Source organism: Corvus moneduloides, chromosome 21, assembly GCF_009650955.1.
Source record: "Corvus moneduloides isolate bCorMon1 chromosome 21, bCorMon1.pri, whole genome shotgun sequence".
Classification (NCBI taxonomy): Eukaryota; Metazoa; Chordata; class Aves; order Passeriformes; family Corvidae; genus Corvus; species Corvus moneduloides.
This window is the reverse complement of record NC_045496.1, coordinates 10,470,290-10,493,077: the sequence shown is the minus strand read 5'-3', so window position 1 is coordinate 10,493,077 and position 22,788 is coordinate 10,470,290. Positions and strand designations below refer to the sequence as shown.

Here is a 22,788-nt window from a genome sequence, read left to right as displayed (position 1 = left end):
GCTGTACCCAGGCCAGCTTTAGTGTTTCTTTCATGCTTTACTGTTTACATCCTGCCTTCACCCTCCACATGTTTCCTATCCCCAGCTCCTGAAGGTAAGGCATGAGCTTTGGCTATTGCATAACACAGCCTCTCCAGGGACCTTCAATATTCTCCTCCAGATGGCTGGGTGGACAAAAACCTTCTTTCCACATCCTTTACACTCTCAAATTCTGGTGAATTTGACCAAACTGAAAATGAAATACAGATATAATTCCTTGATCTTCTTTATTTTTATTTTCATGGTGGAAAAGGTTGGAAGACTCTTGGGAACAAGCTTGTACTGAGTATACAGTATGTCACTGAATTTGCCTGGCAATGCTGCTATGGTGGCACGTTCTCAGGCAGTTGCACTTGTGATGTCAATAACAAGTGGCATGAAGACGTATTAGAGAATCAGAGAAAAGCAGAGCTGGAAGGGCTCTTACAAGCTCATCTAATCTTCCTCTCTCACCTCGAGGCAGAATCAGCTCCATTTTCAACAGAGACTTAACCTAAATCAGATCTCAAAACCTTTACACTGATATTTGACAGCTCAAGAGAGAAAGTCTTTCACTGGTAAAATTAAAGAAAACAGAAAACAAAGAAAGAAAGCCAGAATCTGCAAGCCAGCAGCAAACATGCTTCCAAGAGATCACCCTAAGTAATGAATCCTATTTTATTAGTTAATAGAATCCTGTATATGTCACAGAGAGTCCTGATTTGGGAGGGACATGCATGCAAGGGAGGAAGAACAACTCCAAAGGAGCAGAATGCTGTCAGGAACAGCTGCTCTTGGGCCACCCGTGGAAACGGGCAGGAACCCATTCTGCCAGAACCAAATCTCACCCCTGGCTGATTATCACCAGGGCTGCCTGTGCATCCATACCCAGGGGAAGAGGAGGAGGAGCTTTAGGCTAAACCCCCTTTCTCCAAAGGAAAGGAGGCTGCAAAAGCAAAGGTGTTCAGCTGGTCTGCAGGTCCTGTGGAGTTTTTACGCTGCATACACTGGCTGGCACTGCAAGACTGCAAACACTGATGTGAACAAGTTTAGACCACAGCTTTAATTAAAGAAAAACCTCAACCAAAACCCAACAACAACTTCCCCATCACATCTATTTGCAGCTGCACAGCATGCTCTGAGCTCTGCGGTGCTGGGGAGCAGCTGTGCTTTCAGTGCCCTTCTTCTAAAGAGAACATCATGTTCCCTTCTGCAGGAGCTCCGAGGAGCCAGGATTTTTGCCCCTGCTAAAACCACACACATGTAAGCCCCCTTCCAGGCTACAACTTTTATGTATCCTGAAATGACTTCCCAGAGCGTTCTTTGAAAACCCTTCCGTTAACATGAATGTCTCAGCCAAGAACGGACTTTTCTGGATCTCGCTCACAGACTGTTACTAAAAACTGCAGCAACACATTTTTCCAGCCTCTAGGAATACTGCATGTAACTGCCTTTTATTTCTGTAAAGACTCTGCCCCAAGATCATTCTTAAAAACTACTTCCAGACTTCAGAAGCATCTCACAAGTAATGTCTTTCCAAAATCCCAGTATTAGATTATCACTGTGCACAGTGAGTAGAAACTGAGACCTGTGCAAAAATGCTTACAAACCTATGCTTAGGAGGATTACAGAAAACTATAATGGGATCAAAATCTGATAACACAACTTCACCAGAAGTTAACTCTAAATCATACCTAGTGGAAAGTGTCCCTGCCTATGGCAGGGGGTTGGAACAAGATGATCATTAAGGTCTGTGATGGTTCTGTGATACCATTTATTCTCACCAACTCTCACAATTTCCATGCGACTCTTGGAATAGGTACCCAAACTCCAGCTCAGAATGGTACTGCTCTACATATCTCACTTTCACTTGTCCAAACGCTCCTGGAGCTCTGGCAGCCTCAGGGCCGTGCCCATTCCCTGGGGAGCCTGGGCAGTGCCCAGCACCCTCCGGGGGAAGAACCTTTCCCTGATCTCAGCCTGACCCTCCCTGGCCCTGCTCCAGCCATTCCCTGAGTCCTGTCCCTGTCACAGAGGGCAGAGATCGCAGCTGCCCCTTGGGATGAAGCTCAGACTGAGCACAGTGGAGACCTGACGTGAAGGGTGCAGCCTGAACTTTACAGGCAATACCAAAGACCACACCAGCAGGCAGGCAGGGCAGCAAGGAAATGAAGCAAGAGCAAAAGGTAGGCTGAGTCTCTGGGAAAAAAATTCTGAAAGAGTGAGAATCAATATAAGGAATTAGTCCTCAGGGAAACATTGGAAGCGCTTTTGCGTGGGTATTTTATGAGAGACTGGGCACACCACCAACAAATGTACTGCAGGAAAGAATCAGACAATGGCAAGGAAATGGATTAAACGTGTTAGCAAGACAATTTCCAGATCCGATTTCTGTGAAGAGAAGACCATGACCTCACCACTGGATTTGTGGTGTTACCATTAAGTACTGCCCCATATGAGCCCCAGGTACCTCACTAGCATGGGTATGGTCTTAAGACAGACCACACCAAAGACTGAAAGGGATCTGGGAGGGTCTTGTCATTGTTATTTTATTTTCATATTAATGATGGGTCAGTTTATGTCCACAGATTTTCTAAGGCAGAATTCACCAGGGATACTGAGGAGAGGAAAACTGAGACACAGAATAAAGCTTTTGGGGAAAACAAGAGGTCTGAAGTTGATTAAAAAAAAAAAGCCAGAGGAACATAATATTTAAAGACACATATGTGGGAGAAGTGACTCTTTTCCAAGGAGAGATGGCAGCAATGGAAACATGGAAAATGGCTGGCTGGCCAAACTGCTTTTCTATGTTTGTCTCACCCTTTCCAGTTCACTCCAGTTCACTGGAGCACAGCAGACACACCAGCAACTTTTCCTTGTGGAGGGTTCCCACCACTGTAACAAGCACAGAATCCATTTCGGCACCAATCAGGATCCAATCAGGCCTCTGTGAAGCACCATGGCATCCAAATCACAGCAGCCATTGCAGATGCAGCTGTGGCAGAAACCAAAGGCCAGAGCTTCCCTTTCACTGGTTGACTAATGGGGTTGGCCACAACATCCAAATAAACAGGCACTTACCAAAGGGATAAAGAGTTTAATCCAGGGATGAGCCCTCTGTAAACGCACATTGGCCCATTAAAAACCCTTCCCCTCCTGCAGGAAGGAATTTGAAGCTTCACAACTCTGGTATTAGAAGAGATTGGTCACAATCCCTCCCATCTCCTGTTCCTTATTTCTCTAATAACCAACTCTATACAGCAGATGGGAGCCTAAACATCAAACCCAGCCCCATCCCACTGAAATGCCAGAAGAGCTGAAAAGCATCTGAGAACAAAGAGACAAAATACAGAACTGAATGTTGAGAAAGGACATTTGAGCCATTTTTCAAAGGAACAAAGTTTTGATCAGCAGATATTTCAGGAACGTTGAAAGATCAGATTTCATGAATGCAAGGCTCTGGGGAAGTTCCTTTATTTTTTTTTTTTTTTTTTTTTGGCTGTTACATCAGATGAAAAACTCCAGCAATTTCTTTTGTTCTTATGTTTCCAGAAAAAGAACAGACACAAGCACACCAGATTAATCCATTTCTGTGATTAAGCAGAATCTGAATATGGATGGTTCTGGAAAGCTTTGGGAAGCACAGAGATTTCCAGTATCCCAGGCACATGGCTCACCACATTTACTGGTACCTCTGAAGGATTTGGAGAGATGAATGCTGAGCTCTGGTGGAGGCTGTAAGAGAGTTCAGATCTTGCTCTCCTTTCCATGAATTTCAGCAGTAGTTACTGGGATAATGGGATAAATCCTGTGATCATTAAGATAGCAGAATCATCAGGCACTAATTGTAGCCACTACCAATAAACTTCTCTAGGTCATCTGCTCAAAGGCAGAAAAGAGTAAGGTTTTAGTTAAATAAATCTGCTGAAGCCCTCCATGCCTTTTCTCATTATTTTAATCTGTTGCCCAAAATGATGGAAGATAAGCCCTCAGCCTTGGAGAAACTTAATGTGTACCTTCCTCTACATTTACTGCTGCTGTTTCTTGAGGAGTTAATAAATATCAAATGAATAGAAGAGCTTTGAGTCTGCCACCAGCATGGATTGTCATTTAAATCCTTTCCAATTACAAGAACAATGAGAGCATGTGCCTGGAAAGGACTTCAGGGAGCCATATCCTTTTAACCTCCCACAGCTCTTTGGTCAAGGGCTCTCCAGGGAATTTGGCAGGTTGGCAGCGTTGGGAACATCCATGTCCTGCAGTTGGCCACACCGAGCAGTGGGGTAGGAACACTTCCAGAAATTACAGACAGGCCTAATTCCAAGAGGGCGCTAAATCTTCAGCAACAACGAGTTCAGTAGGAAAAGATCCTGGTCTCCATTTCATCTGGGCTCTATAAACCAGAACTGACTGTGCAACTGTCACCGAGCAAAGAAGGAAAGTCACACAAACCCTTCATACAGTTTCCATGTCCCACTGATTCCAATCTGCTCCTTAAGGCCCCAGCAAAGCCCCTCACATCAATCTGCAAAAATTTACTTTTAAAGCCTGAAGTTAAGAAATACTTGAAAGAAACACAGGTTTGGGGGCACTATTAGGTCAGGCTCAAACCTACCTGATATCCTGCATTAATTGTGTTTTCCATTCCTGTTGCTCTGTTCAGTGTAAGTGGATATTTGAAAAATGCACTATATCCTGCATTTACTCCATATCTCAATCATTAAATGAAGTAATGGAGTGACTGAGCAGCTTTGATGTTGCTGCACTGTTAGAGCTCCAGAAAGCAGGATGGATGCACTGGGGAAGACAAGCAACACTTCTGCCAGTCACAGATCAATGAAAGAGGACCTCTATACTGCTCTCATTCTTTTATTCTTCATATTCCTTTATATTTTTTTAATATTCATGAATGCTCCATAATCCAAGGCTACATTTTATGAATGCTTATAGATGACATAAGTATTTCCTGGTAATGTGCAGAATCTGGATGAGTTAACAGGAAATAGAAGATATCCATCTTCCAGAGAATGAAATGGAGTTTCCATCTACAGATGGTTCAATGGCACTTGGGTACCTGCCAGCTCCTTTTTTTGGCAATAATAGGACCAGTAAGAATAAATGAAGCTTTAGGAGCACTAGTGTACACCTGCTTATACCATTATTTGGCAAGGATGGGTCCAAAACTCCCAAGAAATCTCCTTTCAGATCTCAGTTCACTAACACAGAGCACTTCAGCCATCATTTCCAGAACACAGGCAGGTCCAGTTCTTGAAAGTCACACTGACACAGGCATTGGTGACCAGGGCAGGGTGTCCTCTCTGCCTCAAAACCCACCCTGGGCTCACTGAAACAGATCCAGGACATGCATCTACTGAGCCATTTCAGCAAAATGCTGGCTAGGAGATAACGCACAATTTGTCAGCTGGAACGGACTGGAACCACCTCAGTACAGCCTCCTGTTGAGTTCCACAGTCTCCCACCCCATCCTCAGGGCAGCAGAGTCAGCAGGGTCCTGCCTGTCTCCTGCTGGGCAGGGCTATCCAACCACATCCCCGTGGGGTTTGGTGCGAGCACAGATGGGAGCTGGAAGGAAAAATGAAGCGGATTTGCTTTGCATCCACTCTGCCTCGGGGGTTCTGGCAAAACTCTTTCCACGTATGGCAGAGTTTGGCTTTTCCATGGTTAAACCTCAGCAGCTCCTTGACGAGTGCTGTAACAACAATACAGGGAATGGGAACCAACACCAGAAGAGACAGGAAATGGGGAAAGCACTCTCAAGGACTTTGCTCTGAAAGCCATTTCCCATTGTTTACTAAATGGCAACATTTGAATTCATTGATTTGGTTTTAGCAAGGTCCTTTTTTGGCAGGGTACGTTGCCTTGTTGTCTCCTCTACTTCGTTTAAGACATCTCCTCCAGTTAGCCCTGTTTTCAAGGGACGCACGCTTCTAGGAGATCCTTCATTTTTGGATAAAACTCATGCCCTTTTAGACTCATGCCTTAGACACTTGTCCCCTCTGGCTGTACAGATCCTGGGCTGAGCAGCCCTGCGGGGCACAAACCCACAGCAGATGTCAACCTTCACTCCCTCCCGAGAACTTCTCACTCCCCTAATCCAAAAATGCAGTGCCTGGTCTCACTCCAGGCAATGGGAAGAGATGCAGGACTCAGGGCATCACTCACAGACCCGTAAGCACTGCAGTTCTCCTGGACTGGAACACCAAGGGGAGGGGTGGCATTTAAAACAGGACCCCAAAGAGACTAAAGAATCCCATGAAACACCACACCACACACAGCACAGCAGCAGCAAGCCAACACTGAAACATGTGAATATTGGCTAGGCACACAACTAGTTGATTCCAAGCTATTTTCCATTCTAGAAAAGGCATAAGTCATTATAAACCAGGCTTGCAGAACCCCAACAGCAGGACTGTAATGCCCCTGTGATCTGAAATTGCTCATAATTTTACAAAACTTTATCTTGGCAGATATTTCCTTGATGGAAACTGCAGACTGAATTACTTGAGAAAATTCCTTCATAAGCATTTCCTCCATTTCTGAAACACCTATGTTTTCCATACCCGGATGTGGCTTTGCCATTCTCATTAAAATCACTGAAAATCAGGCCAAGTTGAGAGCCTCAGAAAAACCTTGATTTGCAACTGCTCAGTGAAGAACAGCTAGAAGGTCAAACTTCAATTTCTTTGGGGGCCCTAAATTCCTCTTGCAGCCACAGCTATTGCTGTCACAAGGTACTGCTGAACAGAGCTCCTTCATCCTGCTTGTGCAGTGCATGCCAAGATGCAGGACTAGACTTGTCCTGTCACTTGTTACCTGGGAGAAGAGACTGACCCACAAGCTCCTGTCAGGGCATTGTAGAGAGCAACAAGGGAAAAGCAAAGCCTTATCTCCATCCTGCTTTTGGAGCTTTGCACAGACACACCAAGGAGATGTTGGCCAACTTCAGCCAGGAACGATCAACAGGCTCCTGGGGCATCTCAAGGTTCTTCCCACACTCTGCAGGATTCTAGAACTGATTTCTTCTTGTACATAAAGGCCACAGAGTCTGCCTCAGTACTGGGCTCTTCTAACTTCACCCCACTGTTCCTATTTTGTTCGCTTCTACCAGTGATGGAAAGGCTGGGAAGTAGAAAGGAGACAAAATGAGACCTAGCACAATTTGCATTCCCATCTAAGCATGTTTTCACATGGAAGACAAGGAGCAAACATCCTCCACGACAGGACTCCCAGTAACTTCTTCCTGCAGTGATAAAATGGTTCAATTCCCCAGACAGAATCAAAAGATGAGGTAGAGTTTTACCTGCTCCAAGGGAAAAGGTGGGCGGACACGGGCTGAGCCAGGAGACAGAGGTGACTACTCCTTCCTGCCACTTACGCCTTCACCAACACTTTTATCTATGTCGGGTTTACCAGTGACTAAATCAACATATAGCACATCTCCTCAAACTTGGCTTTTTCAGCTTCAAGTGTGAAATTAAAACCATCCTCGAGCAGGCCATCTGTGCAAGGCAGCCTATAGGAAACGGAGCTTGCACAGATGGGACTTATCACACACTCCCTCGTGTCGTATCAACACACCAGCTTTGCAAATCTGCCCTAAATAAACCAAAATTGACAACACATTTTGTCTGAGGCCAGCAGGGCTGTGTAAGCCTAGCATGTACTTGGCAGGGGCTGGATTGTTCTCCCCACTTTTAACAAACAACTCCCTCATAAATGGAAAACTTGCGAACGTTCAAGTCTTGTGCTGTGTTCAAATGTCTGGAGGATTGTGTTCAGCGAAGTCTCCTGGAGGGATCAACTAATCACCCTTCAAATTCCTATATAAGAAGCTGTAGGTTGCTTAAAAACTAGCAGAACATGACATGGCCTCCTCAAAATCCACAGAGGGGACAGACATTGGTCTGGAACATTTTCTAGTTCCATTAACTCTTCACCAACACATAAAAATAACACTTCAAAGATGTTTATTTTTACAAGTTACATTAGGTGAAGGATATAGCTGAACAATACGTCTGAACACATGGAAATGCTTAAGCAGCAGCTCTATTTTCTGTCCAAGCAGTCTGTAGACAAACACAATAAACTGAAGTTACACAGATGACGACTCAATGTACTACATGAAAAAAAAAGACAGAAAAGTGTGTTTTCATAAAAAACAAACTTTTTTTTTTTTTTTTTTTTTTTTAAGAGGAGCATCTGAGAGAGGAGGGAGTAGCTTGAAACAGGCAAGGACAAAACCAGTAAAATAGAGTTCAGGAGAATAAGGCACTGAAGAGGAGCCTTCCCAAGTCAGATCACACCTTCACCTGGCCAGTGCCATGTCTCAGAACAGGCAGCTGTGTCCCCAACACCGCCCCTGACTCTACAGCAGCCTGTAGTTTAAGATTTCCACATGCCAGGGCTTCTGTACTGGTACAACACAGACTTGTTGACCTTTCTTCCAAGAATGGATCCAACCACTTCCCTGCAAACCATCGGTACCAGAGTCTTGTTGCACCAGCTGCCACATTGTACTCAGCAGGCAAAGCAGTGTTTCCTTTTCTTTTTCCTGAACTTCCACTTGATGTCCATACTTCTGGTTAGGGAATTAAGGAGAAATGGGAAACAACAGCTTATCTTTTGTCCCACTCCTGTGTTCAGGCCTAGATGTTCTGCATTTGCAAACTGCCCCAGGATGTGTTCCTGGGGGGGGGGGGCAGTACCTCCTTTAGCCACAGCTTTCTCACATGTTTCTCCACATTTACTGTCACAGAGTTTAACCCGCTGGTTTGTGTTCCAATCACACAGGACCAGAGGGTGGGTACTTTTGCAGCTTTAGATCTGACTATGCCAACGCTTTGAATTTGCTCAGACTTTGTTATTTCTCCATCCATTGGGAAGCCACAGAACCTGCCAGGGCATTCTCCAGCACTGACTCAGCACCAGAAGGAAAACTCTGAGTCTCCTGAGACTCCCCTGTCATTCTCGTGGTAACCACTCTGGGGTAGAACAACCATCACTGCTACACATTTTGTCACCTTTTAACCAGCCACTGGTTTGCTAGAGAACATCCTCTTATCCCCAGGAAAGCAGCTGCTCTAAGATGCTGTGACACAGGACCATGCCAGAAGCTGTTAGAAAATCTGAGGATACCACACACACTGGAACACTCGAATCCAGATGTTTGTCCTTGAAGATTCCTCAAGTGCAACTTCCTTTTACAAAAGACAGGCTGACTCCTCCACATCCATATAAAATCAAGTGCCAGCTCATGCTAATCTGTATTATTCTTTTGACAGTGCTGCACAATACAAAGCCACATTTCTGTCTGCTGCTCCCCAAGCTCCCTGGAACTCTCCTTCAAGTTGGCATCATATCAGCCCTGTCTGTTTTCTAATAGGAGTGAGGAGGTTTTAATGGAAAGGTTGCATACAAGTGTTAATTATTTAACAGTTCCTTCTCTGACTCCTTCCTAGGCTCTGACATCCTGGTCCCTGCAGGCAGGTATTGCTCACTGTGTTCTTAAATTCTTAAACTAATAGTTGGGTTTGAGATGGGTCCCAGTAAGGAAACCAAGCACAACGTAGATGCCTCAGAAACTCAGTGTTTCCTTCTGCTTCACCTCCTGAATTTTCACACCCTGGTCTCCATGGGGTTTTTCAAGCTTTTAGACAAGCTTCTTATTCCCAACACATTTGGGAAAGAACTGTTACTTTTTATACTTTCTGAAAGCTTTTGAAAGTGTTTATTCTTTTCTATCTTCCTCACTTGGTCATGACTTCAGCTTTTGGAAGGATGCCCCTGCCTCTCCAGCCTTCCTTCCCTGCTGCTTCTCATCAGAACTTCTCTCTCTCACAGCAATTGATAGAGTTGAGGCATTTCCTCTCCAGCACAGAGCCTTTAAATCAGCTTCAGCTCGCTACAAAGGCTTCACCCTTGTCACTGCTCCTTTCAGTTTCTTTTTAACCTGCTGCCTCATTCTGATACATTTTCCCTTTGCAAATCAAGGGATTTCACTTCTGCAGGATCTGTAAGTACACTTGTGTTCACTGGCAGTACAATTCTGTACCAAGTTGTGCACAATTCCCAGAAGAAAGTCAGAATTATCTCCCCCTCTCTAGATTCCCTCACCAGATGTTTCCCAAGGATGTCATTCTTGGACTGGGGTGCCAGTTTTCTCCCATTGTTTTTCCTATTTTAAAGCTCCATAGTCCTTATAATTCTATACTTTTCCTGTCTCAAAAAGCAGGTATTTCAGCTTATTGCTTGGTTTATCATGCTGAGTTTTCTGTTTGTTCTACAGAAAATGTGAAAGTTAATTATGCTTCAAGAAAGGTAATTAACACTTAGCTATTATTCATCATGTAAGTACAGAATAATTCTTTGCATTGCTTCTATTTTGTTGTCCTTAATAAATACATAAACATCCAGAAAGATAAATCCACAGGACAGATCCAGATCTGCTCATACCATGGAATTAAAAATAATTGCTCTCTTTGGAATTTCAGAATGAAATACATCACTGAATGAAACACTTTCTTTAGAACCTCAAAGAAAAGCAAGAAATGACAGGGCCTTGCAAGCAGTTTATTTTCATTGCTCACTGAAAAACAACTGTGACAGTTATTTAACCCTCACTCAACTCTTCCTGTTGACTTTGATGCTGATGATGTTTGACACCTCCAACAAGCATGCCAGTAAGAAAATAAGCTACAACTGAAAACTTCTCATTAAGTAAGATTTTGTTTTTTAAACACCTGTTATGGGAATAGCACTGCCTTTTAACTGCAGTGGGAAACGAGCAAGGTAAAGAAATTGCTGAAGACCTGAATGCTGGACAGAATGGTACAGATGGCATCTTTATGTCAAAGGCTAAATCCTCACAGAACAAAAGACAGAGTTACTGGAGAGAGAACAAAAAGCATCAGCCCTAGTATTGCACACACTGATCAAACACATCAGCTGACTGTACAGAGGTAAAAATGGGATTTAGGTACCAGTCACTATTTCAGTGCTACTGCTCCTTCAGCTGAGCCCCCCATTTCCCTGTCCCTGTCCCTGAAGCTGCTGAGGTTATAGAAACAAAGATCCCCTTACTATGCTTGTACTTTCACAGAATCCCCTGAGCTGGAAGGGCCCACCAGGACCATCCAGTCCAACCCCTGGCCCTGCACAGACCCCCCAACAGCCCCACCCTGGGCATCCCTGGCAGCGCTGTCCAAACGCTCCTGGAGCTCTGGCAGCCTCGGGGCCGTGCCCATTCCCTGGGCAGCCTGGGCAGTGCCCAGCACCCTCTGGGGGAAGAACCTTTCCCTGCTCTCAGCCTGGGCCTGCCCTGGCCCAGCTCCAGCCGCTCCCTGGGTGCTGTCCCTGTTCACCACAGAGCAGAGAGCGGAGCTGCCCCCCTTCTTCCCCTCGCCGGAAGTTGTAACTGCAGTGAGTCTCGCCTCAGTCTCCTCCAGGTTCACTTGAGCAAGAACTACTGCCTGCTCCTCTCAATCACACCAGGGAAGCCACAGAACCTGCCAGGCCATTCTCCACCACTGACTCAGCACCAGAAGGAAAACTCTGAGCCTGCAGTTACACATTTTCCAGGGTCTGAGAGTACAATATCCAGTCATGAGAACAGAGAAAGGCAACATCCCAGCAAGCCACACCCCACCACTTTTTACAGTCTTTGTTACTCAAAGGAGTAACAGTAATCCTGGGATGGGCTTTCCATCTCAGCTCTGAGCATGGCTGCAGGGACAGTGCCTGACCCACCTCACACGCACACAGAGCTCTCCTGTTCAGGATTCCAGTATGTTTGAGCTCACACCCTCATTTCCCATGGACCATCAAGCCTACCCTGTAGGCTAACACATACCAGAGGTGGCAAATTACCATAAAAATAAAGCAATGTACAGGACACCCTGGGAACAGGTTTGAGGGAGAGGGGAAATGTTTTACATCATCTCCCAGAGTAAGCTGGAAGGAATTCCCGATGCTCAGGACAAGGGAATTGGTAATGAGAGAGAAATAAATTCTTTCACCTCTGGGTTGAAATCCAAGTCAGGCTGGTAGTAGCCAAGACCCATTAGCTCAACATCTGCTAGTTGTTTGGCAGCCCATGTGAAGTGAGTTATATTCCTCAGTGTCCGCATCCCAGTCCCACTAATTGGCACCACATTGGCAATCTAAACACAGAGGTTAAGGTCTGAGCACGCAGCAGGCAGCGACTCCGAGATCAGGCAGCTTCAGTTTTGAGGACACATGTCATAAATTATACTTTTGGTATATGGAACTCCATTTAATTGCCCCGCCATCCTGTTCTGCCCTCAGAAAAAAATTGTAAATCCAGGCGAGCCAGCAAACTGTCAGCAGTGCCTTGTCCAGAACACAGCTCCCGCAGCAGTAACACACGTTACTAGGTCCACTACTAGTCAAAGCAACTTAAACAACTGCTTAGATTTTAAGCAAAATGCTGTACAACATGAAGTCAAGTATGAGCTAAAGTGTTTGGATAATAGTTACCAATATCCATAAAGAGTATCTTTCCCTCAACTCCAGTTTTAAATGCAAAAATGCAACTCACTGAAAAGGCAGTAACAATATAATCCTATAGATCCCAAATAACAAGGCTCTTTTCGTCTTTCCTTCTTCTGCAGCTTTCCAACAAAGAGTGCACAGGAACAAAGCTGATTTGAAAACAAGACCCATTAACTTTTAGAGAATTATTCTTTTTGTTGCCCCATGGTAGAACATTTCTGTATGAGGACAAAAAAAAGCTGTTAGCTCTTAATACATAGTAATACAGGAAAATTGATTTTTCATATCATCTGAATATGGCAGCATAAAAGAAGTCTGAACTATGAGGGAAGGAAACTCATGTTACAGTTTAGAAACTGTTCCTGATGTTTACACATCACTTCAGTTTAAAGAACTGCTTATGATGGGAACATGATGAAAGCTGCTGAGCATGAAAGGAGATGGAAATGAAGCCAAAAGAAGCATCTTTGCCGGAACTCTACAAGAAAAGAGAATCAGAGTCAGTTAGTTTGGGAGGGACCTCTGGAGCTTTCAAATCCAATCAGCTGCTCAAAGAATGGCCAACTTCAAAATGGGATGAGGTTGCCCAAAGGTATTTTAGATGAAAGCACAACATAGTACAGTGCCCTGCAAAATCCACCTACAAAGAAATTCTTCTTGCAAGCCAAATCCCCTCCCCATTTACCACTGCTCTGGAAATGATTGCATTCTAAGCTGTTCTGAGAAGCAACAGGGCCAGCTGCCATCAGGAACAGTGATACACTGCAAAGGAAACAAACCTAATCTGAGTACCCAGTAGGACCAGGGCGTGGAGAACTTCAGCTGGTAGAACGCAGACTTGAGGACAGGTGACTCTGAGAGAGCTTGCAAAGTCCAGTCCTCCAAGATTTGTGTTTTATCTGACGTTGGAGAGGTGTGCTCAGCCTGGGAGAAAAAGGCAGCAGTGGCATAAGGCCAGCGAGCACGAAAACAAACCCAGCCCCCCATCTGCATTCCCCAGCCACGCTCCAAGGAGGGGGTTTCCTTCTTGTGCAAGGAACACTCAAACAGTTTACAGCCAGGGGGTTGATTGTCTCTCAGCTGCCTCATACAGGAACAGCCTGCTGCTTTGGCACAGCTCTACCAGCACTGCCTGGCTCTGCCAATGCTGCCTGGACTTCTTATACAGGCAGGTAGTGACAGGACAAGGGGGATGGCTTCATACTGCCAAAGGGTGGGATTAAATTAGAGATTAGGAAGAAATTCTTCCCTGTGAGGCAGGGAGGCCCTGGCACAGGGTGCCCAGAGCAGCTGGGGCTGCCCCTGGATCCCTGGAAATGTTCCAGGCCAGGTTGGATGGGGCTTGGAGCAGCCTGGGACAGTGGAAGGTGTCTCTGCCCATGGCAGGGGTGGCACTGGATGGGATTTAAGGTCCCTTCCAATTTAAATCAGTCTGAAATTCTGTGACTCAAGATGGACCAAGGGATCTGTCTGATAGAGCAAGAGCTCTCCTTCCCCAGAGCTCCAATATCCCAGGCTATCCCTGCATCTGCTTCTGGCAGCAAGGACACAACCTTCTTTTCCCCTTCTCTATTTAAACCTTTAAGGTGGATCTTTTCTTACTCTCTTCTATACTTTTGGGAAGTAGAATGGGCTCATGCCACATTTTTTAAATGCCAGACCAATTCCTTCTGTTTCAAGACACGTTATTAGCAGCTTCTTTTAAAATCACACCACTGCAAATGATTCTGTTGACACTTGAGGCAGGAGCTGCTGTGCTGACACCTGCAAGAGAATTAAAGGGGGCTGTGATGACTTCCAGGGGGCCAGCATAGGCTGGAAGAAACCAGGCTGGCACCAAAATCACCAGTACTGGAACTGCTCTGCCTTTGGCCACATTCAGCCCCCAAGCTGCCAGCTCAGGAGGTGCTGAGGTGCTTCAGCACTAATCCCTGAAGCTGCAGGAGTCAGTGGGGTGAGAGGGCCAAGGAAAGGTTATCATCAGTGAGCTGCTTCACTGAGCAGCTCTCACATGCACTTCTGAACCCTCAGGCAGGTATCAAGAAAGCATTTATACTCAAAATAAATGTTTTCTCACAAAACCAAGTACAGGAATAATACCGAACTCATGAGTTTCCTGAGAGTAATTCCTCTCCATTTAGAAAACAGAAGGGGTCCAAGAAAGAACTTCTCTGCAGGGGAGGAAGGCAGGAAGGAAGGAAATGTGAATTACATACACCTCCAGATAAGTTCCCCTTTAAAAAAAAAGGAAGGAAATTAGAGTTAACTAAAAAGAGCATGTTTAGCATCACTGCACAAGCTGGGGAAAAAACCTCGGAAATCCTGGCTAAAGATAATGCTGCCTCCTCCTGTCCCTGCCGGGCTTGCCACAGTCACTGCCCCAGGCAGATGGGAAAGGGCCATTTTTCACCCTTTTATAAGCACCACCACTTTGAAGTTACAAATCAGAGTCACCATTTGCTGATTATCCCTCCCTATGTCATCCTATGTTTCTTTGTAACAAGGCTGTTAAAAAACATGTGTTTTCACTTTTTTTTATTATTATTAAAAAAGGATAACTCATAGCTGAGTAGAGACAAAGGCTCTGTTGATACAACAACATGTGGATTAAATCTGAAAGGAGAAAGAAAGCTGTTCTAATAAACTGACAATCCTGCTCAGAGGCCTTATATCCAGATTAGTGTAATAAATCATGAGGAAAGACTTCTCTTTGGCTGAAACAACCATTTATTTAGGCATGGAACAAGAGTATTTTAAAATTGCTCTGGACATTGTACACAAAATACTTTCTTCGTTTTTGTTCTTTTTTGTTCATTTTCTTGTGAGTTTTAAGCATATACCCAAAGTTTTGCATTTGCTTTACTTAAAAGCTACCAAAAAGTTACTTTTTGGTGCTTAAACCTCTGACAAATCAGCCAGACAGCACCATTGGGCTCCTACAGAAACAAGAGGAAAAAAAAGGAAGGAAAAAGTCGTTCTTGCTCCATTACATCATTACATTAGGCAGAAAATTGCCCAAAATTCAAAATTTCCCTATTATGCTCCTCTCCTGTGTTTTTACAGTTGTATTTGTTCCCTTCACCTCTATTAGCAGGAGCTTTTTCACTCTTTTTCAAGCTGGACACACTCTGCACTATTGCTGCCTTCTCCTATCACACACTGTTTGTCCCACAGTGGCTGCTGAGCCCAGCACAAGAACCTGCCCTGTCAGAAGGTCAGTGTGGGGGCAAGGGAACAGCAGGGAGGGGCTCCAGAAACCCCACTCACACCACCAGCCTCAAAACTCTGCTCAGAACCAGCACTGGGCCTCCAGATCCCCCCTGTGCTGCTGGGCAAAAATCAGGTTTTGGCAGAACTTCCTGAGTCCAACACTGGACTGTAACTATAGATGGGACTAAGAACTGCAGCCACTCCTGTTCATAAAAATCCCATTTGTACCTGGAGCTGATTTCAGAGCTAAAGCATCAACGAATTCCCTTCAACACATCGTGCTGTGGGGATGGCATTGGCCAACTCAGGCAAACACATCACCACAGAACACAGCTGCTCTTCAAACAATGACAAAAACCAAAACAGCATCACCAGAAAAGGAAACTTTCAGTTCCACAGAGATGTTCTGTGAGAAAATTTCTGGGAGATATTACTCAAAACTGGAAGAAACTGTTTCCTACAAGCAGCCTGGAGCTCCTCTTAAGTATGGTCTGTAACATCCCTGGCTCCTGGATTACCATCATTTTTAGGAACACCCAAACTGAGGTAAAACACGAGAGGGACTTGGATATGGGATGGAGGATAACACTAAGGGGGTGAAGATTTTGGCTGAAGCCTCTGCCACTCAGTGTCAGTCCTAAAGTCACTTACAGAAATCACAAGAGTACAAGAAACACTCTTCAAACCCACTAAAAACCACAGTCCCCAGTCCCACAGCTGAAATGCTTTAAGCTCAGCAACTGTTTTTATCTCTGCCAGAGGAGTCCCTGTGCGCTCCATTCCACCTTAAAATCCATCTGCCAGCCAGCCAAATAAAAGGTTCCTCAGAAATTCCAGCTGATGCAGTCACTGGAAAGCCATCCCAGCCTGCCTTGTCTGCTGTTGTATTCCCAGCTCCCTGAAAGAATCCAGGGGCCACACATCAGCCCTGGATCAGCACCAGCTGCTCTCTGACCCTGACCCACTCCCTCTGCCCAGAGTAGCTGTGCCACCCTCCCAGGAGAGCAGTGGGAGCTGGAAGTGCAGAGCGCCTGCCTTTGTCCCTGGGCTCTGCCAGGATCCCCAGCCCAGACCCGCCTGCAGGGGCTTTCACCCTGTGCCATCAGCTGCCTCACAGGCTGCAGCATCTCCTCACAGCGCTGCTTCCCACACACCTGCAGCCACCCACATGGCTCAGCCAGCTCCTGCTGCCTCCTCCTGTGCTCTCCCACAGAGGGATGCTGGAGAACCCCTGAGCAGGAACAGCTCCGCTTTCTTCTACTCCAGGCAACCCCTCTCTGCCAAAAAGCTACCAAGGGGACAGAAAGTTCTGGTGGGACAGAAAGGGAAGGTGCAAGAGGAGATTAAAAGCTAGAAGCAGAAAAAGAAGGCCTGACCAGTACTTTTTCTAATTATTCTGCTTTGATTGTGGAGAATGAAGTCTCGTGGCCAGCAGAGTTCATGGAAGCCCTGCATAGGGATCAGGACTCCAGAGAACGTGCTGTCTCCTGGCTGGAGCACAGAAGCTGCTTTGATAAACACTCCTGTGGTCAGTGTTTACTGTCCCTACCCCACAGACAATAAGGCTGCTCCTTGGAGTACAGCTCCCTGGCAGGACACCCATGGCAGTCTGGAAGGCTAGAGCTGGTCAGGCAGCCGGACAGCTGGGTGTGTCCATAGCTGTCCCTGCCCTGCTCTGTGACCTGTCCCATCACCCCCATGCCACACCTCCTCTCCCATCCTGGAGAGGCACAGGAGCACCCCAAGGAGCGGTGACAGATCCCAGCTGCCACCTGCGCTGCTCCCACAGCACCACAGGGAATTCAGAGGCTGAGCGAAGCCATACCTTAAAGATGAGGTTTGTGCCCGGCAGGGATGGCTCCAGCCGAGGAAACACGGCCTGGGTTCTGCCAAGCCTCCCCAGGGCGGGGATGAGTCAGTGCTAATTGCTCAGAAAGCTGCTGGCTCCCACCGGTTTGGTATGGTTTTGTAAAAGCAAAACAAGGTATGTTTGGACAAAGGTAAGATTATGTTTGTGTTTACAGACAATCTGACTCCTGCATACAAAGAATGCTGTTCCTTGGACAAAAAACTAAAAATATCAGGAAATCAAAAGTAATGCAAATGATCTCGCTCTATAATCTTGCCAGAACAGAAGCACCACCAAAGCAGCTGAACAATAATCATGGTCTTAAATTTGACTTCTCTGACTCCTGCTTTGTTCAGTATTTTAATTATATTTTCAAAAAATTCTAAACCACTTCAGATTTCAAAGCACTTTTTTATACATTGATTAATTCTCCCAAGGTAAAAATCATTATCCTCTTTTTGACAGAAGGAAAGTGAAAGGAGACACAACAAACTATTTGTCAAAGGCACAGACAGAACTGGTGGAAGGGCTGGTACTAAAACCCAAGAGTTTCTGACCAAGAGTTTCTGAAGCACCTTATTTTTTTCTCCAGAATTTACTTTTTAAAAGACAATAGCAACCAAAAAAAAAGTCCCAAAATGGATATATGTTTAGGGTCAGGGCAGTTTATGGGGTAAAGGCCATGAGAAAAGCATGTTCATTAATTCACACTTGGAAAACTGCAGTGAATTCTCTAATACATTGTTGCTAGGTTCCATATGGAGCACAAGCATGAAATCAGCCCACAGCACAAGCCGTCCTGCCTTGGACCATCAGTACCCAGAGTAATCCAGCTCCAGATTCCCACTTTCTGCTCTGGGGGTAAAGGACATCTGCAGGAGGATTTCTCTGGAGAGCTGGTGGGGAATGTGGCTGCTCGCTCCCGTGGATGGTTCCAGAGTGCCCTCTAACGAGGCTGCAGCTGCATTTCACACACCCAGGGACACCAGGAAAACGCAAAACGAGCCTTGTTTCCACTTGAAAAGGGGGAAGCAGATGATAGACACTGACTGGTGACTGCTCCTGCACAGACATTTTACACTGCCCCGCAAGCCCTCGTTGGTAAATACCTCAGTAGGCAGCAGGACTATAGAGAAAGACGGGAAAATTCACAGTTCTCCCATTCCAAGAGAAGAAAGGATACCGAGTCAGGTGACAGTTAACCCAGTACAACTTTTTAAGATAAACTGAGTTTTACACAATCCGTAAGGAATTGCTGGATAACTTTTTAACATATGTAGTTAAATCAAACTTTACAAGAATAAGTTAATATCATCCATGAGGTTCACATATCAAAATGGAATCTGCTTGAATATATTCCTTAATACACTGGTGTACCATAAAATAGTGACTCTTTGGTCTGCACCCAAGAGTGCTCACAAGCTGCAGCAGTGAAACAGGACTGACCACAAGTTCATCCAGCAGACACATGGTTTATTGCCCAGTTCCCTTTCACCCAGCCATGTAAACTGATAAACCATCCTGCAAACCAAGGAAGTTCTTAGTGAGAAACAAACCCCACGCCGATCCTCAGAACAGAAATTCACTGGAATAATCTCAGCATCACGCTGTCAGAATCAGGCTGTTCCTTCCCCGTAAAGCTGTACCTACAGCTATGCCAGGAGAGCACAGCTGCTCAGTGTAGGCTCACAAGTCACAGCAGCTCCTCTGCAGCTCCTGCCCCCTCCCTCCCCGTGTCCTGCACCAAGGCATCCCACTCAGTGTCCCTCAACACCCCAGCTGGGAGCAGACGGTGCAAATGATCCTTTCCCAAGCTCCTACAAGACAGAACGCAAAGGGGCAGAAGTTCCTGAAGCTGCACTGCCCCCATCCTGCCAGATGTCTGTCAGAAACCTCCGAACAGACCAGGCAAACTCAGCCCAGGCGGCAAACTCACCCCGAGGGAGGGCGGTGACTGCGTCAGCTGCTGGGCGATGTCTGGGGGATCCCGCTGCCACCAGGAGCTGTGGGGAAGCAAACAGGCCTGTGAGCACTTGGCACACCGGCAACTCAGCACCTCAGCCCCACAGTCCCCTGCAAGCGCCTGGCTGAGTGCAGGCTGGGAGACAGACATGGGGAGGCATCAAATTCTTCCTTGAACCCCTCTCGCATGCTTGCCAACTTCTTTACTTCTTGCTAAGCATCTTTACTGTAATGTTAACATCATGAGGTGCTATGAGGGTGCTCCTCTCCCATTCCCTGGGGAGCCTGGGCAGTGCCCAGCACCCTCTGGGAAGAACCTTTCCTGATATCCAGCCTAACCCTCCAGTGGCCCAGCTCCAGCTGTTCCCTGGCTGCTGTCCCTGTCACAGAGAGCAGAGGTCAAAGCTGCCTCTCCGCTGCTCCTGGGAGGAGCTGCACATTTCTTCGAGGCCTTCCCTCATATCCTTGGCAGAGCTGGAGATGTCATAAAGAGGAAATTATTTAAATGCATGAAATCCATGTGGAGCTTGGGTCTCTCTCGCCCTGGCTCAGTAACGTGGGACAAGAACCACAGCAGTGCCCAGCTCAGTGACCTGCACAGGAGCCAGAGCTCACCTGTGCAGACACACCCACAGCTCTGCTCCCCCAAACACACTCAGGGACTGAAGCACTGGACACAGAATTTGGCTGCAATATTATGAGAGAAAAAAGAGGCTTTGATGCATTTTTTAAGTCAGTCACTACCACGACAAGCAGGGGCAGGTACAGCCTGCAGGAATAGCAGCTCCAGAGCAGGACACCAACAGGAACCACTCCTGAGATGTCAGTTTCAAACCGGTTTCTGTGCTGCTACTGTTCAAATGTTTACACAACATAAATTAGACATTTTTTCCCTTTGCATAATATCTCCATTATCTTATTCTACTTTTTCTTCATTAGCAAATTCCTTCTTCACGCTCACGGTGTGGTAAGTGCACGGAATACACAACCTCATCCACAGGATACTGGTCAGAGAAGGCACAGAGCCCTCATGTTACAGGTGATCAGACAGAAGTTGAAGGATTTTTAACTGCTCCTGGTCTGATCAGATTCCAAAACACTTCATCTATCTCTACCTTCATTCCCCACCTATTCCTCACACAGGAAACTGCAAGGAGGATTATTCTGTAAGAATTAGCAACACATGAATTTTTCTTCTGCTACAGAGGCAGTTGCCTCAACCCTCAAACAGGTCTGTTCCTGCTGAGAGCCAGCACCAAGGGCTGTGCCCAGAGCAACAGCCCAAGTGAGTAGCAAAGCCGAGACTGAAGAAGCTGTAATGACATAGGAAGGGTTTAATCAGGCTGCCTGATTTTCACCTGCAGCCCACAGAGAGGATCTGCCCCAGGCCTCCCAGCAGGGAGCTCCCAGTTTGCACAGCTGGGAAAAGGACACCCTGCTCCTGACCTCAAACACCTGGACAAGACTCTCACCTGCCAGGCCCAAGTTAATGCCTTTTGGGCACACTGCAACACGAAGCCTCCACGTGGATTCCGAAAGAACCAAAGACTTTTATCCTCCGGGAAAACAGCTTTCCAGACTTCCAGTATCCCACGTATACACACCCCCTTCTTTCAGTTTTCTGCACAATTTTTCAGACTTTTGTCACTGACATCTGCCATAACTTCTCCAACACTGTATCAATTTCTTACACATTCACTCACTAAGAGATGAACATGTGAACCTGGAGGATGTTCAGCCCCTGGCACATGCCGTGTTTCTGTTCATGTATTTCTGTTCCTTAGCTCCTCTGCGACCAGCCCTCCCTCCAGTGCTCCTGGTTACCAAGGGAGCTGCTTGAGGAGGCTGTCAGACCACCAAGAATCCTCAGAGAGCTACAAAAAATGTATTTTTATTTAAAAACATACTACACAGACTGTGATGGGAAGCTGTCCTGGGCACCAGCCTTGGCATGGTACCAAGATCCTCCTGCCACTTGGGCCCACCCAACCAGGCCGGTCGGGCCCGGCCACAGCAGCAGCACCTTATCACTGCCCAGCTCCCCTCGGTGCCAGCAGGACCTCGAACAGCAAAGGTCACAAACCTGCCTTGGGCTCAGCCAGTGACTGAACCAAGATGTGGGCAGTGCAGCAGCTGAGTCCCACTCATCCACGGCTTCCATTTAACAGCTGAGGCAGGGTTTGTCCTCAGGTCATTCCTACACTCTGTGTCACACCACCACCACCTTTGTTAATTAACCTGTCAGGCTGCACTAGAGTTCAGTTCCTCAGAAAATGCAAGTATGTGGTTCCAAGCACTCATCAGTTGATTTAGATGCTGAAATCCCTTCCCGAGAAGGAACACCAGCGGAGGGAATCTCCTTTCCACGCACATGTGGTTCAGCCTTTAATTTCTACATTCATTGCACCTGCAGCATCTAATTACACACAAAATTTTACCCGCTCATTTTATTCCACTCCTGCTGCTGACATCGCGTTAACAAGCTATCTTTCTTTTCCTAAAACACGTTTTATCTTTCTATGTGTGGACAACACTCGTGGTACTTCCAATTCCACTGACTCTTCTTTCCCATTCTCCACATTTCAAATCAGTAGCAGGGTGTTTAAAACCGAAACCCACCGCCGCCCGGGGCCGGACTGCCACAGATTCCTTTGGTTTGTTAACTTGTAGTTAACTCGCTCAAGCCCGTGTAACTCCTGTTGATCGCGTCCCGCCGCTCCGCGCAGCTGGAAGGTGTAATCCCCGTAATTCTGACCGCGCTCCCTCCGCCCCGCTCCCCGCACGCACGGGCTCCCTGCCCAGCCCCTCAGCCTGGCCCAGCCCGCTCCGCCCCGGCAGGCCCGAAGCCGCTTCGTGGCTTTATTTCGGCGTGCGGTGCGTACACCCGGAGCGGCCCCGCCGCGCCCGCCCGCTCGCCGCTCCTCCAGCGCCCGAGGCTCAAGGTCCGCTGCGCCGGTGCGGGCTCCCTGGGCGGGCCGGGGTCTCGCACGGCCCCGCTCCCTCCCGGCGGCCCCGCCCGGGCCCGCTCGGAGCCGCCCCCGGGACTCACCTGGCACCGGCCGGAAGCGCCCACAGCCACGGTCCGGCGCTCAAAGCCTTCCCCGCCGCTCCGCGCGGCAAACCCGAGCGCCTCCGGAGCGCCTCGCGCGCGGCGCCGCGCCCCCACCGGTCTCCTGTTCCGGGGCACTGACGCGCAGCGCCGGCAGGGGGCGATGTCG

The 22,788-nt window shown here is 46.9% G+C and overlaps 1 protein-coding gene across 9 annotated transcripts in view; it reads right to left on the bottom strand.

Moving 5' to 3' along the window:
• Window positions 1-22,746, bottom strand: part of EXD3 (exonuclease 3'-5' domain containing 3) — a 213,873-nt gene extending 191,127 nt beyond the window's left edge. For 4 of the 9 annotated variants that reach the window (XR_004244042.1, XM_032130570.1, XM_032130579.1 and 1 more), the window contains exons 1-2: window positions 22,620-22,745; window positions 19,545-19,611 (exon numbers count right to left, since the gene is read on the bottom strand). The gene's annotated coding sequence lies outside the window, so the exon portion shown is untranslated. Of the gene's footprint in view, window positions 1-19,054; window positions 19,130-19,544; window positions 19,612-22,189; window positions 22,307-22,619 lie in introns of those variants that run through there. The other 5 variants (XM_032130571.1, XM_032130580.1, XM_032130582.1 and 2 more) reach the window with 5 other exon arrangements.
• Between the last annotated feature and the right edge of the window lie 42 nt (window positions 22,747-22,788).